The following is a 16,024-nucleotide window of genomic DNA, read 5'->3' on the forward strand; positions in this document are numbered from 1 at the left end:
GAAGCCTTGGTCAAGGGATCTGCGATGTTAGCCTCTGTAGGTACTCTGTAAATCTTCACATCTCCTCTCTCGATGATCTCTCGAATGAGATGGAAGCGCCGTAGTATGTGTTTGGTCCGCTGGTGTGAGCGAGGTTCCTTCGCCTGTGCTATAGCTCCATTATTGTCACAATAGAGCTCAATAGGGTCAGCAATGCTAGGAACCACCCCAAGTTCAGTGATGAACTTGCGAATCCAAACTGCCTCCTTTGCTTCCTCTGACGCAGCAATATACTCGGCCTCTGTCGTAGAATCAGATACTGTGTCCTGCTTCGAACTCTTCCAGCTCACAACACCACCATTAATGCAAAATACGAACCCCAACTGCGATCTATTGTAACGACCCAATTTTCCTTATTTTAAGTTCTAAAAGTCCATAAAAATAATTGGAAATACTTTTAAAATATTCTAGAGATTTTTAGGAATTTTTAGAGTATTTTTATGTAATTTTTGGAGGTCGTTTAGTAGGGTTACAAAAAGAAAGAAGTTTTGATAAAAACGTCGAAGGGGAGACTCGAACCCGAGACCTTGACCCGAGCCGAATCTCAGCCGAACCCAGCCAACCAGCTGAACTACACGGTTTTACTAACCTAGTATGGAGAGAAATAGAGTTAAGCATAGTTGGGATCAAATTAAAACTAAGTTATAATGGGTTAAGTGTTTTTCCCGTGACCTAAACCTAACCTTTTCCTCTCTTTTTCCCTCCCGACGGCGCGATTCTTCTCTCGGGCGAAAACTACAGCCAAGGCTAGGGTTTTCTTCCTCCGGCGTCGGCGAAGGGTTTTCCCGCCGGTTTCCACCCGTGGGTGACCATTCCGACAAGGAGAACTCGGGAAATACAAGGAATCGGTAGAATCGAGGCTCCACCGAAACCCTAAAGCATTTCCCTTCTGTTGTAAGTCCAAGAACCCGATGTAAGTGCTTCTCACCTGTGGTAGGAGTAGCTCTCGGGGTTTTATTTCGTGTTTTGTTGTGAAATGAACAACAGTAGCCTTTTTCCTCATAGTATGTAGTTTTGGATCTTGTTCCTTGATCTAGCAAATAGGTATAAGTTTTGGTTTCAGCCCTTGATGTATTTTTAGTGCACGAACAGAAGTTTGAGAGTTTTCCTTGATTACCACAGCATGCTAGTTAGGTGTATTTACCTTACACTTCAAGCATGTTTAAGTAGATATAAATTTCTTCAAGCCATTGAATGATTGAATGATTGTTAGGAGTCAAGAATAAGTTAGTTTTTCTTTTTACAAGCTTGAAATGTGGAAAACTCTTACTGCCGTGAGCTGCTTAAAAGTTGTTCCTTATGACCATGTATTCTCCTTTTAGTGGCTGAGGAATTCTGTTGGAATCGGTTTGAATATATATCCTGTTACATTTCAGTGATATAGTTGTTCTTTCTTTAATTATTGTGGAGTTTATTTGAATATGTACTGGATAATATTTTATATCAGTGCCATGTAGTTTAAAATCTCTTGTTTGCTGAATAAATGAGAGAAGTACAAGTAAAGCAATACTAAGATACAATCTGATCCTAAGTTTCAGAATTTAGAATCAAGGCACACTAAGTGCTTAAATAGATGCCAAGGCATTTATTTAGAAGAAGTAATTAAAGAAGTATATAAAGAAAAGTATTTTACTTTTAAAGGGCATGTACCGGACACAAGGTCCAAGGGATGGGCTCCAAGTTGCCCCTAGACATAAGGTCTAGAAGTGTCTTAATGGTTTTGGGATTAGCTACCTCAATTCTCATTAAGAAAGGCGCGCAAAGTGGTACAATGCCGGGTCCAAGTAAAGTTGAATATTATTTTTAAAGTATAAAAGTATTAATTTGGAAACAAATAGAACAAGTTCCTTTATCCAAGTTTCAAATTCTAGCAAGTTAAATGGTTGTTTCCTTTAGAGATGCATGATGTAGTTCTATATTACTATTTTCATGTTGAGCATGCACTCCCTGCTTTCTTTAATGTTTATGCATTCCTTATCGGATTTTGTGAGTAGAAAGCACTTACTAAGCTTTTAGCTTATAGATATTACTTTCCTCCTACTGCAGACACAGATAAAAATAAAGGAAAGGCTAAAGTGGTATAGAAGAAGGCGACAAGGAGACGTTGATGGTGTGTGTGGTGGCTGTTATGGAAGCTTGGGACCTTGCTAAGAAATTGCTGCAAGTTAATTTAATTAGTTTTCTTTTTAAATAACTAGGAGAATTTAGAGAAGTACAGATTCTTTTTGCTCTTTCTGTTTTGCTGTTTTGAAGTTGTTCCAATGCTTTTGTTCTGTTGAATTCCTGGAACCATTCGGTTGGTTAAATGCTTGCTTAAATGTTTTAGTTGTTGAATTTCTAGAGTTGTTTTGATGCAGTTTACAGTAGGTTAATGCTAGAATTTGAAGTTCTAATTGCATGCTGCTTGTGTTAGTTTTGTCACTGCTAAGAGTTTAATGAGATTCGTTAATTAAATTGTTAGTGAATTGTAGAGATTTGCTGGTAATTAGCACTGCTAGAAGAAGAGTTTTGGTTACTTTTGGAACATTGACTTATCTGCATTACTACCCAAATGGTAGTGAATGTCCGGTTATGGGTTTTGTTATGGCAGGTTTTATGAATATTCTTTCGTGTTTTAGTTGCTATAGTCTGCATGCATTGGTAGCTAAACAAGTGCAGTTTACTACTATTATTTTGTTTCTCCGCACTTTCTTAGTGGTAGAGGATAACTCCTACATGAGTTCAGTTTAAAGTCTACTGTTGTTAGTTAATGTTTTCCTTATTAATGTTTAAAGGTTTGGCTAGTATTGAATTACTTTGCATGCGCCACCAGTAGGAGTAGCCAGGACCGAATTATGCAAAGATTTATATATATGATTACAAGTTCTAAATGCCATCATGAAAATCGTAATATGCGTGAGATACCTGTGGTGATGAATGCAGCATGATAAAGGTTTTTGCTCATTTTGGAATATTCTTGATAATTGCTTTGCATGATAGTATTACTATGTGAGTTTTGTCTTATGCAAGCATTGTGTATAATGTTCAGTTGTTTGAAACATACGAACAGTAGGTTTAAATTGCAGAATGAAAACTACCTTCCTTTAATAGATGCAAGTTGGGAAAGATGTAGCAAGCAGTGAGAGTGTTTAAGCTACATGTCTGTATGCTATGCTTGTTGTCTCACTTAATTGCATGTTTAAAAAAAAAAAAAAAATATAGTGGTTAAGTAACGTTCACCTCAAAGAGTAGTAGTAAAGAAAATTGGGTGGTCGTTACAGTTGGTATCAGAGCAGGTCCATTTTCCAGCAACACACACACATCAGCATCTACCTTGCCGTCTTCAAGTAAGAAAGTATTTAAGTTCTTTCTTTAGTGCTTTCCTTTATTATTCTTATTTGCAGTATGGATTGATTGTTTATAAGTGATTAAGTAAGATAAGAGTTTATAGCTATTTCCTTTCTTAATATATAGATGTGTATGTTTAGAAAGGGTGGAGAAATTATCAAATTTTCTTATTTGTTTAACTAGATGTCGAGAAGAGGACGTCCCCGTACCGCTCGTCTTGAGGATCAAGTTCAGGAGGATGAGGTGCCAGGCTCAACTGAGCCCAATCTTTCTGAAGTTGTTGCCCAACTTCAGAAACAAGTAGCTGAACAGCAGCAAGTAATTGCCAATCTGATGGCAAATCAACAACCAGTTCCTCCTACTCCTCAAACAGTAACTATGGAGACTCCAGTGGTGACTGAAGTTCCACCAGCTGCCCAAGGAGTCGTCACAGCATCCCAGAGACAAGAAGCCTACCTCATTCAGTGGCTGAAACTGAAACCAGAGAGTTTCTCAGGCACAACTGAGCCCTAGGATGCCCGTAACTGAGGTTCCACCATGGAGCTGCCCAAGGAGTGCCTCCTTCTGCCTGACTGGAGACGCATGCATGTGGTGGGAGAGAGTAAAGAGCAAGAGGACAATCAATCAGATGAGATGGATTGATTTTGAGACAGAATTCTACGACGAGTTCTTTCGTCAAAAGATCACCAATAAGCACTACGAGGAGTTTATAGAGTTCAGACAGGGGGATCTGACAGTGGAGGAAGCAGTTAAAAGATTCAACAGGCTAGCTCATCTCTGCCCAGAACTAGTAAGTACAGAGAAGGAGCGAGTCAGACTAATGCTCAGAATGCTGAAGCCTGTGATATCACTTAATGTGAGCAGTGGGACTCATCAACCCCTGGTTGGAGAAGAGTTGGTCAGTAGAGCCTTAGTAGCGGAGCACTACCTGAACAGCATGAAGGCACAAAGAGAGCAGCACAAGCCAATCAAGATGGAGACTAAGACTGGGGGAAACCAAAAATCTCAGTTAAATAATCAGAACTGGAAAGGCAAGGGCACTAAAAGAGCAGTGGGATTCAGGAAGTAACCAGAAGGGAGGACCAGAAACCAAACAGACTAAGCTCCTTCCCTGCCCTAAATGTGGGAGAACACATCCAGGAGCCTGTCTTTTGGGTAAGACTGGATGTTATTCTTGTGGTCAGGAAGGACACATGGCTAAACAGTGTCCTAACAAGTTCAAAGCACCTCAGCCACAGCCAATACAATATGGAGGCAAGCCTCAGTTACATTACATGCCTGCAACTCTGGAAGGACCTCAGATCAGTCAAGGAAGGTTGGAAGCTCCACCAGTTCCAGCCAATGCCAGAGTATTCTCCCTTACTAAAGAGGAAGCTGTTAGTGCCTCCACGGTCGTAACAGGTCAAGTAGTTATTTTTCAGCATATAGCTACTGCACTATTTGATACTGGGGCGACCCATTCCTTTGTATCCATACCTTTTGCCAAAGAATTACAGGTACTTACAGAAAGCATGAATTCCAGGTTCTTGACAACCCTACCTTCTGGGGAAGTCATGGAATCCAGTCAGTGGTTTCGGTCTGTACCAGTCAGAATTTCAGACCGAGAGTTATGTGTTAACCTGGTAGTCCTCGCTATGCAGGATTTCGATATCATTTTGGGTATGGATTTCCTTAGCAAGTACAGTGCTTCAGTGGACTGCCGCAGAAGGTGAACCATCCTTTGAATTTACAAGAGTGCCAAAGAGAAAGACTCAGAAATTTCTCTCTTCCCTCACAGCTCACTAGATGCTAGCTAAAGGGTGTGCTGGTTTTCTTGCATTCATTGTGAGTACAGAAGAAGAAGGAAGACCTAAGCAGGAGGAAGTTCGGGTAGTCTGTGAGTATCCAGAGGTATTTCCAGAAGAGCTACCTGGACTATGAGATTGAACTGGTTCCTGGTACCGGTCCAATTTTAAAAGCTCCATATCGCATGTCTCCAGCAGAGCTAAAAGAGTTACAAGAGCAACTTCAGGAGCTACTTGACAAGGGTTTCATTCGCCCTAGTCACTCACCATGGGGAGCTCCTGTGTTGTTTGTCAAGAAGAAGGATGGATCTATGCGGATGTGCATAGATTATAGAGCTCTGAATCAAGTGACCATCAAGAACAAGTATCCACTGCCCAGGATCGACGATTTATTTGATCAATTGAAAGGTGCAACCCTGTTCTCCAAGATAGATCTGCGCTCTGGGTACCACCAGTTAAAAGTGAAGGAGAGTGATATACCAAGAACTGCTTTCAGGACCCGATATGGACACTATGAATTCGTGGTCATGCCTTTTGGTGTGACTAATGCACCTGCAGTCTTTATGGACTTGATGAATAGAGTGTTCAGTGAATACCTTGACAAGTTTGTCATTGTGTTTATCGACGACATTCTAATCTATTCCAGAACCCCAGAGGAGCATGACACGCACTTGAGAATAGTCCTGCAGACCCTTCAGCAAAATTCTCAAAGTGCGAGTTCTGGTTGGAGCAGGTGGCATTTCTAGGTCACATTGTTTCAAAAGAAGGCATTCAGGTAGATCCAGCCAAAGTAGAAGCGGTCAGCAACTGGAAGAGACCCAAGAATGCCAGGGAGATCAGAAGCTTCCTTGGTTTAGCTGGGTACTACGACTTTTCCAGGATAGCCTCTCCACTTACAGCCCTCACCAGGAAGGACAAGAAGTTTGAATGGTCAGATAAATGTGAGCAGAGTTTTCAAGAACTCAAGAGGAGACTGACCAGTGCTCCTATACTGACTGTTCCAGAGGATGACAAGAGTTTTGACATCTACAGTGATGCTTCCAAGATGGGCTTAGGAGCTGTACTCATGCAGGAAGGAAAAGTTATAGCTTATGCTTCAAGACAACTCAAAGACTACGAGAAGAACTACCCCACTCATGATCTAGAGCTGGCAGCTGTAGTCTTTGCACTGAAACTCTGGCGACACTACTTGTATGGAGTCCAGTGCAGAATCTTCACAGACCATCAGAGTCTTAAGTACTTCTTCACTCAGAAGGACTTAAACATGAGACAGCGCAGGTGGCTAGAGTTGGTCAAAGATTATGACTGTGAAATCCTCTACCACCCAGGTAAAGCTAATAAAGTGGCAGATGCACTAAGCAGAAAGTCCAGTGCATCCTTGATATCCTTATCATCATTAGCTCTGCCACTACAGAAGGAGTTGTCAGATTTCGGACTTGAAATTATTTATGGGCAACTTTCTGCATTGACCCTAGAGTCAACCCTGCTTGAGGATATATAGAAAAAGCAAAGCGAAGATCTAGATATTCAAAAGATCAAGCAAGGGATACAAGAGGAAGGAAGTTCAGAATTTCGAGTATCAGACAGTGGAATTCTTTATCAGGGGAATCGCCTTTGTGTTCCAAATGATAAAGAGCTGAGAAAGAAAATTTTAGAAGAAGCCCATAGTACACCATACTCCATGCATCCTGGTTCTACCAAGATGTACCAAGACGTGAAGCAAAAGTTCTGGTGGTCTGGACTCAAAAGAGATGTGGCTAAATATGTCAGTAGAGTCAAAGCAGAACACCAGAGACCAGGAGGAGTTTTACAACCTCTTCCAATACCAGAGTGGAAGTGGGAAGACATATCCATGGACTTCATAACAGGTCTCCCAAGAACTACGAATGGATATGATGCAATATGGGTAATAGTGGATAGATTGACCAATTCTGCCCATTTTCTAGCCATCAAGGTGTCTCACTCTATAGAGCAGTTAGCACAGCTGTATGTTAAAGAGGTGATCAGACTTCACGGAGTTCCCAAATCTATCATTTCTGATAGAGATGGGCGCTTCACCTCTCACTTTTGGGAGTGTGTACAGACTGCACTAGGCACCAAGCTCAAGTTCAGCACAGCCTTCCATCCTCAGACTGATGGACAGACAGAGCGAGTAAATCAGATCCTAGAAGATATGCTTAGGGCTTGTGCACTAGATTTTAAAGGCAGTTGGTGCAAGTATCTGTGCTTAGCTGAGTTTGCCTACAACAACAGCTACCAAGCCACCATCAGGATGACATATGCATGGACTTTATAACAGGTCTTCCAAGAAACCACGAATGAAAATGATGCGATATGGGTAATAGTAGACAGAAAAGCTATGCTGACACACGCCGTAGGCCACTGGAATTTCAAGTAGGAGATTCAGTTTTTCTCAAAGTTGCTCCTATGAAGGGAGTGATGAGATTTGGCAAGAAGGGCAAATTGAGTCCTCGCTATGTAGGACCTTACCTGATTACAGACAGGATTGGGAAGGTAGCTTACAAGCTGGAATTACCACAAGACATGTCAGCAATACACAATGTGTTTCATGTCTCGATGTTAAAGAAGTGTCTCCATGACCCTAGCCAAGTGATTGAGCCTCAGTCAGTGCAGATCCAAGAGGATCTTAGTTTTGAGAGTAGACCTACACAGATAGTGGACAGAGCAGTCAAGAGACTAAGAAGCAAAGAAGTACCACTAGTGAAGGTCGTCTAGCAGAACCAGAAGCATGAGGAAGTCACTTGGGAGCGGGAGGACAGTATGAGACAGAAGTATCCAGAGCTATTCTAAGTTCGAGGACGAACTTTTTATAAGGTATGGGGAATTGTAACGACCCAATTTTCCTTATTTTAAGTTCTAAAAGTCCATAAAAATAATTGGAAATACTTTTAAAATATTCTAGAGATTTTTAGAAATTTTTAGAGTATTTTTATGTAATTTTTGGAGGTCGTTTAGTAGGGTTACAAAAAGAAAGAAGTTTTGATAAAAACGTTGAAGGGGAGACTCGAACCCGAGACCTTGACCCGAGCCGAATCTCAGCCGAACCCAGCCAACCAGCTGAACTACATGGTTTTACTAACCTAGTATGGAGAGAAATAGAGTTAAGCATAGTTGGGATCGAATTAAAACTAAGTTATAAAGGGTTAAGTGTTTTTCCCGTGACCTAAACCTAACCTTTTCCTCTCTTTTTCCTCTCCCGACGACGCGATTCTTCTCTCGGGCGAAAACCGCAGCCAAGGCTAGGGTTTTCTTCCTCCGGCGTCGGCGAAGGGTTTTCCGGCCGGTTTCCACCCGTGGGTGACCATTCCGACAAGGAGAACTCGGGAAATACAAGGAATCGGTAGAATCGAGGCTCCACCGAAACCCTAAAGCATTTCCCTTCGGTTGTAAGTCCAAGAACCCGACGTAAGTGCTTCTCACCTGCGGTAGGAGTAGCTCTCGGGGTTTTATTTCGTGTTTTGTTGTGAAATGAACAACAGTAGCCTTTTTCCTCATAGTATGTAGTTTTGGATCTTGTTCCTTGATCTAGCAAATAGGTATAAGTTTTGGTTTCAGTCCTTGATGTATTTTTAGTGCACGAACAGAAGTTTGAGAGTTTTCCTTGATTACCACAGCATGCTAGTTAGGTGTATTTACCTTACACTTCAAGCATGTTTAAGTAGATATAAATTTCTTCAAGCCATTGAATGATTGAATGATTGTTAGGAGTCAAGAATAAGTTAGTTTTTCTTTTTACAAGCTTGAAATGTGGAAAACTCTTACTGCCGTGAGCTGCTTAAAAGTTGTTCCTTATGACCATGTATTCTCCTTTTAGTGGCTGAGGAATTCTGTTGGAATCGGTTTGAATATATATCCTGTTACATTTCAGTGATATAGTTGTTCTTTCTTTAATTATTGTGGAGTTTATTTGAATATGTACTGGATAATATTTTATATCAGTGCCATGTAGTTTAAAATCTCTTGTTTGCTGAATAAATGAGAGAAGTACAAGTAAAGCAATACTAAGATACAATCTGATCCTAAGTTTCAGAATTTAGAATCAAGGCACACTAAGTGCTTAAATAGATGCCAAGGCATTTATTTAGAAGAAGTAATTAAAGAAGTATATAAAGAAAAGTATTTTACTTTTAAAGGGCATGTACCGGACACAAGGTCCAAGGGATGGGCTCCAAGTTGCCCCTAGACATAAGGTCTAGAAGTGTCTTAATGGTTTTGGGATTAGCTACCTCAATTCTCATTAAGAAAGGCGCGCAAAGTGGTACAATGCCGGGCCCAAGTAAAGTTGAATATTATTTTTAAAGTATAAAAGTATTAATTTGGAAACAAATAGAACAAGTTCCTTTATCCAAGTTGCAAATTCTAGCAAGTTAAATGGTTGTTTCCTTTAGAGATGCATGATGTAGTTTTATATTACTATTTTCATGTTGAGCATGTACTCCCTGCTTTCTTTAATGTTTATGCATTCCTTATCGGATTTTGTGAGTAGAAAGCACTTACTAAGCTTTTAGCTTATAGATATTACTTTCCTCCTACTGCAGACACAGATAAAAATAAAGGAAAGGCTAAAGTGGTATAGAAGAAGGCGACAAGGAGACGTTGATGGTGTGTGTGGTGGCTGTTATGGAAGCTTGGGACCTTGCTAAGAAATTGCTGCAAGTTAACTTAATTAGTTTTCTTTTTAAATAACTAGGAGAATTTAGAGAAGTACAGATTCTTTTTGCTCTTTTTGTTTTGCTGTTTTGAAGTTGTTCCAATGCTTTTGTTCTGTTGAATTCCTGGAACCATTCGGTTGGTTAAATGCTTGCTTAAATGTTTTAGTTGTTGAATTTCTAGAGTTGTTTTGATTCAGTTTACAGTAGGTTAATGCTAGAATTTGAAGTTCTAATTGCATGCTGCTTGTGTTAGTTTAGTCACTGCTAAGAGTTTAATGAGATTCGTTAATTAAATTGTTAGTGAATTGTAGAGATTTGCTGGTAATTAGCACTGCTAGAAGAAGAGTTTTGGTTACTTTTGGAACATTGACTTATCTGCATTACTACCCAAATGGTAGTGAATGTCCGGTTATGGGTTTTGTTATGGCAGGTTTTATGAATATTCTTTCGTGTTTTAGTTGCTATAGTCTGCATGCATTGGTAGCTAAACAAGTGCAGTTTACTACTGTTATTTTGTTTCTCCGCACTTTCTTAGTGGTAGAGGATAACTCCTACATGAGTTCAGTTTAAAGTCTACTGTTGTTAGTTAATGTTTTCCTTATTAATGTTTAAAGGTTTGGCTAGTAATGAATTACTTTGCATGCACCACCAGTAGGAGTAGCCAGGACCGAATTATGCAAAGATTTATATATATGATTACAAGTTCTAAATGCCATCATGAAAATCGTAATATGCGTGAGATACCTGTGGTGATGAATGCAGCATGATAAAGGTTTTTGCTCATTTTGGAATAGTCTTGATAATTGCTTTGCATGATAGTATTACTATATGAGTTTTGTCTTATGCAAGCATTGTGTATAATGTTCAGTTGTTTGAAACATACGAACAGTAGGTTTAAATTGTAGAATGAAAACTACCTTCCTTTAATAGATGCAAGTTGGGAAAGATGTAGCAAGCAGTGAGAGTGTTTAAGCTACATGTCTGTATGCTATGCTTGTTGTCTCACTTAATTGCATGTTTAAAAAAAAAAATATATATAGTGGTTAAGTAACGTTCACCTCAAAGAGTAGTAGTAAAGAAAATTGGGTGGTCGTTACATCTATAGTCATCCTGGTCGGTCTGGAAGCTAGCATCATTGTAACCCTTTACAGCTAGCTCATCATTGCCTCCATATATCAAGAAATATTCTTTAGTCCTTAAGTACTTAAGAATATTTTTGACCGCTATCCAGTGACTTTCACCTGGATCTGACTGGTATCTGCTCGTCATGCTCAAAGCATATGAGACATCAGCTCGAGTACATAACATGGTGTACATGATCGATCCTATGGCTGAGGCATAAGGGATCTGATCCATGTGGTCTCTCTCCTCTCTAGAAGAGGAACCTTGAGTCTTCGAAAGACTCACGCCATGTGACATTGGCAGAAATCCCTTCTTTGAGTTCTGCATGGCAAACTGAAGGAGTACCTTGTCAATGTATGTACTCTGACTTAGGCCAAGCAATCTCTTAGATCTATCTCTATAGATCTGTATCCCTAGAATGCGGGATGCCTCACCTAAGTCCTTCATTGAGAAGAAACTCCCTAGCCAGGTCTTGACAGACTGAAGCATAGGGATGCCCTTTCCAATGAGTAGTATGTCATCCACATACAATATGAGGAAGACAACTATATCCCCTACAACCTTCTTGTAGACACAAGGTTCATCTTCATTCTTGATGAAACCAAACTGTTTGATTGCATCATCGAATCGAAGATTCCAGCTCCGAGAAGCTTGCTTTAGTTCATAAATGGACCTATGCAGCTTGCATACTCTGCTAGTATGCTGTGGATCTACAAAACCCTCAGGTTGTGTCATGTACACATCCTCGAGTAGGTTTCCATTCAGAAACGTGATTTTGATGTCCATCTGCCAGATCTCGTAATCATGGTAAGCTGCAATAGCAAGCATGATCCGAATGGACTTAAACATCGCTACTGGAGAAAAGGTTTCATCATAGTCAATACCATGAATCTGCTTGAAACCTTTAGCTACCAAGTGACCCTTATAGATAAGTCCATCCATGTCAGTCTTTCTTTTAAAGACCCACTTACACCCTATGGGTTTTACCCCTTCAGGTGGATCAACCAAAGTCCATACTTGGTTGGTGTGCATGGATTCCATCTCGGATCTCATGGCTTCTAGCCATTTCTCGGAATCTGGTCTCATCATAGCTTCCTGATAGGTGGTAGGCTCATCCTCTATGAGCACAACGTCATCATGGTCAGACAAGAGAAATGAGTATCTCTCAGGCTGACGACGTACCCTGAAGAGGTATGTCTACTTGAACTGGTTGTTGTTCCTCAACTCTTTGTGGAACAACATCATCCACAACACTTTGTGGTTCAGTTCAACTTCCATCAAGGCATCAGTGCTATTGTTCACATCTTCAAGATCGAACGCGCTCCCACTAGTCTTTCTAGAAACAAAGTCCCTTTCTAGAAAGACCCCAGTCTTTGCCACAACTACCTTGTGCTGACTGGGAATGTAGAAGTAATATCCCTTAGTTTCCTTGGGATATCCAATGAAATAGCACTTGTCGGATTTGGGTCCTAATTTGTCTGAGACTTGACGTCTAACGTAAGCCTCACAACCCCAAATCCTTATGAAAGACACCTGGGCTTCTCTCCTAGTCTATATCCTATATGGTGTCTTTATCACGGCCTTGGATGGAACTCGGTTGAGTATAAAAGCTGTCGTGTCTAGAGCATAGCCCCAAAGGTATGTCGGAAGATCTGTGTGACTCATCATAGATCGCACCATATCTAATATGGTACGATTCCTCCTTTCGGATACACCATTCCACTGTGGTGTTCCAGGAGGAGTGAGTTGGGTTAGAATCCCACACTCATCTAGATAGTCACGGAACTCATGGCTAAGGTATTCTCCACCTCGATCTGATCGAAGTATCTTAATACTCTTGCCTAGCTGGTTCTATACTTCATTCTTGAATTCTTTGAACTTTTTAAAGGATTCAGACTTATGTGTCATCAAGTACACATAACCATATCTACTAAAGTCATCAGTAAGTGTGATGAAGTACCTATAACCACCTCTAGCAGTGACATTGAAAGGGCCACATACATCACTAAGTATAAGTCCTAACAAATCAGTCGCTCTTTCGCTGTGCCCACTAAAGGGAGTCTTGGTCATCTTGCCTCGTAGGCATGACTCGCATATCTCATAAGATTCTAAATCAAATGAGTCCAGCAAACCATCCTTATGGAGCTGGGATAAGCGCTTGTCATTTATATGACCTAAGCGACAGTGCCAGAGATAGGTTTGGTTCAGGTCATTTGACTTGAACCTCTTGGTATTTATGTTATAGATAGGGCTCTCAAGGTCTAGAAAATAGAGTCCGTTTATCAGAGGTGCACTACAATAGAACATATCGTTTAAATAGACAGAACAACATTTGTTCTTTATTATAAACGAGAATCCTTTCTTGTCCAAACAAGAAACTGAAATTATGTTCTTAGCCAAGGCAGACACATAACAACAATCATCTAATTCTAGTACTAGCCCAGAGGGCAGAGATAGATGGTAAGTTCCTACAGCAATAGCAGCAACCCGTGCTCCATTGCCTACGTTCTACCTCACCCTTCGTCAATGCCTCGCTATTTCTCGGCGCATTAGTACAAATGTGCGAAGCACATCCGATATCTAATACCCACGATGAAGAAATAGAGGTTGACTTCTATAACATGTATACGAAGTAGAATCTTATTTCTCTTCTTCTTAAGATCTTCGGTATTCTTTGAGTTCCTCTTCCATTGCCTTGCTTGTCCTTGATATAGGTGACAAAGATGTTCAACCATATCGTAGGCGCCCATCAACTCATGTTGCTTCCGAACTCGAGTTCATGGTCGCGAGCATAAGACAGAACACATCTAATGCGTCATCTTGATGCTTCTTGTAAGCATCTCGATGCGCGGCGTGGAGGAGCAATGGCGGAGGAGCCTCCAGAAATGGGCCGCTCCATTCGTTCGTGAGAACTATTCTCAGGTTCCTGTACCAGTCCAGGAAGTTTGCTCCGTTGAGCTTGTCCTTCTCAAGGACAGATCGCAGAGAGAAGGTGTTCGTATTCGACGTCATGGTAATCTACAACAGAATAAAAGCAGAAATAAATATCATATTCTTAATCATTTAATTAGGCCTTTAACTAAATGATGCTCCCACTGAATTCTATAATTCATGTGGGACAAGATCCACATCATACTAACCCTTGAGTTAGCTTTGGCTAATACGCCCAAGACTTAGTATGATCGGTAGGTAATGATTACCAATTACATCTCTATACAACTCTTGTTTATAGGATGAAATCCGCATTTATATTAAAACTCGAGTTAGCTTTGGCTAATACGCCCGAGAATTAATATAAACGTGATTTTGTCCTACCTTTCCAACCATTGGAAGAATGCCTATAGTTGTACTCGATCCAACCGAGTAAACTAGGAATACTCAATCTAATTGAGTTTGTACTCGCCCATGCGTTGATAGGCGGGACCAAGATTGCCCCTCCGTACCCTACCAAGATAGTATGTGTTGCTCTGCTTTGGCAGATTCAACAACATCATGCGATCGAGGTAGTGGTAGGTATCACGGCATGGTAGGCATTTTGAGTTGTCGTGATTTAGATCTAATCTAAATGATGTTGTATCATATACACGAAATAGATCTAATCTAATCGATAGAGTGCATTTTGTACACGATGTAGATCTAATCTAATCGTAAGAGTGCATCTTGTGCACGATTTAGATCTAATCTTAATCGCTAGGCACTAATTAATTACTTAATTAAACATGCATCATATACACAAGTAATTAACTAAGTTTTGTGATTAGTCATGGCCCTACTACGATCTTCTCAAGCCAATGAGAAGACCGGATGGTCAACCTAAGGTCAACTTCTCAAGCGCCTTCCTTTTGACCACCTTGTGTTGCTCGCGCCTTCCTCGTAACTCCGTCTCGAGTGGACCTTCCACAGCTCCAATTTTTTGTACATTACAATTTTGAAACTCGAGTTACATTCGAGTCTAAATCTAATTTACAACCAGAATAAAAGAAAGGCACGACGCGCAGGTCGCGAAAAAAAAAACATCACATAACGGCATGCAGGCTGTATTATGAATTACAACACAATTGTCCAATCGAATTGGGTCTTTGGGCCATGACTATCACAAAATTAATATATAATTCAAAATTATTTATTTCTATAATTTTTCTGTAGTTTTTTCATAATTTTACAGATTTTATGAGTAAACTTTTCCGGTGGTCCCGATTAGCGATTTCGGGCGCAATCACGGAGTAAATCCCCTTGCGGGGTTAGGGGCAGTACCCCTACCCGTGATCTAACCATCGCGAGTTGCTCCTAAGCGATCCAAGAGCACCTTATCCCGCTGTCCCAAAAAGATTTGGGTCGAAACGATGCCGTTTTGGGAAAAACTTCTCGGTAGTCGAAGTAAACACTTGTGCTTCGCTTCTACGAGAAATATTACTCTTAAAACTATAAAAATCATAAATTTACATAAATGTACAGAAGCTTTAATTTTTCATAAAAATCAAATTAAACTCGTACAAGCTTCGCACGTGGCTCTGATACCACTGTTGGATTTTTCGGGCCGCGAAAATCGCTTTTTCGCGTTGCGGAAACCCCAAATCACCCTAGCCAACGGATCTCGTGCGAAGAAAAATTCGAAAACATATGAGTACGAGTTACAAAACTTCTAGATCTACATGATGAAGATCTTTACCCTTGTTGTGTGCCCTTTTGCGTATCCCGCTCGTCCTCGGTACGCCGGATCTCGAAGTTGTCAACGTAGACAACTCTCTACACGTATCCACACGAACACACTAGGTGGAGGTGACCAAAAACCAAGGTGTGCTAGCACCTATGTGGTTCGGCCAAGGAAGGAGGAGAGGGAGAGCTTGAGAGGAAGAAGGAAGAAAAAATTGCACACTTGAATGAAAAATTGAATTCTCATTCAAAACAAAAGTGGCCGGCCACTCTCCATTGTGTAACTCCCAAAATTGCATTAAGTGCAATTAATGTGAAGCTGTTAAAGAAAATGACTTTGTAACTTCCATGAGGTGGCACCCATGATGATGTGGAGTAACATCATTGGTCCACATCAATGCCAACTCACCAATGAGGTGGCATAAA

Source organism: Zingiber officinale, chromosome 5B (assembly GCF_018446385.1).
Source record: "Zingiber officinale cultivar Zhangliang chromosome 5B, Zo_v1.1, whole genome shotgun sequence".
NCBI lineage: Eukaryota > Viridiplantae > Streptophyta > Magnoliopsida > Zingiberales > Zingiberaceae > Zingiber > Zingiber officinale.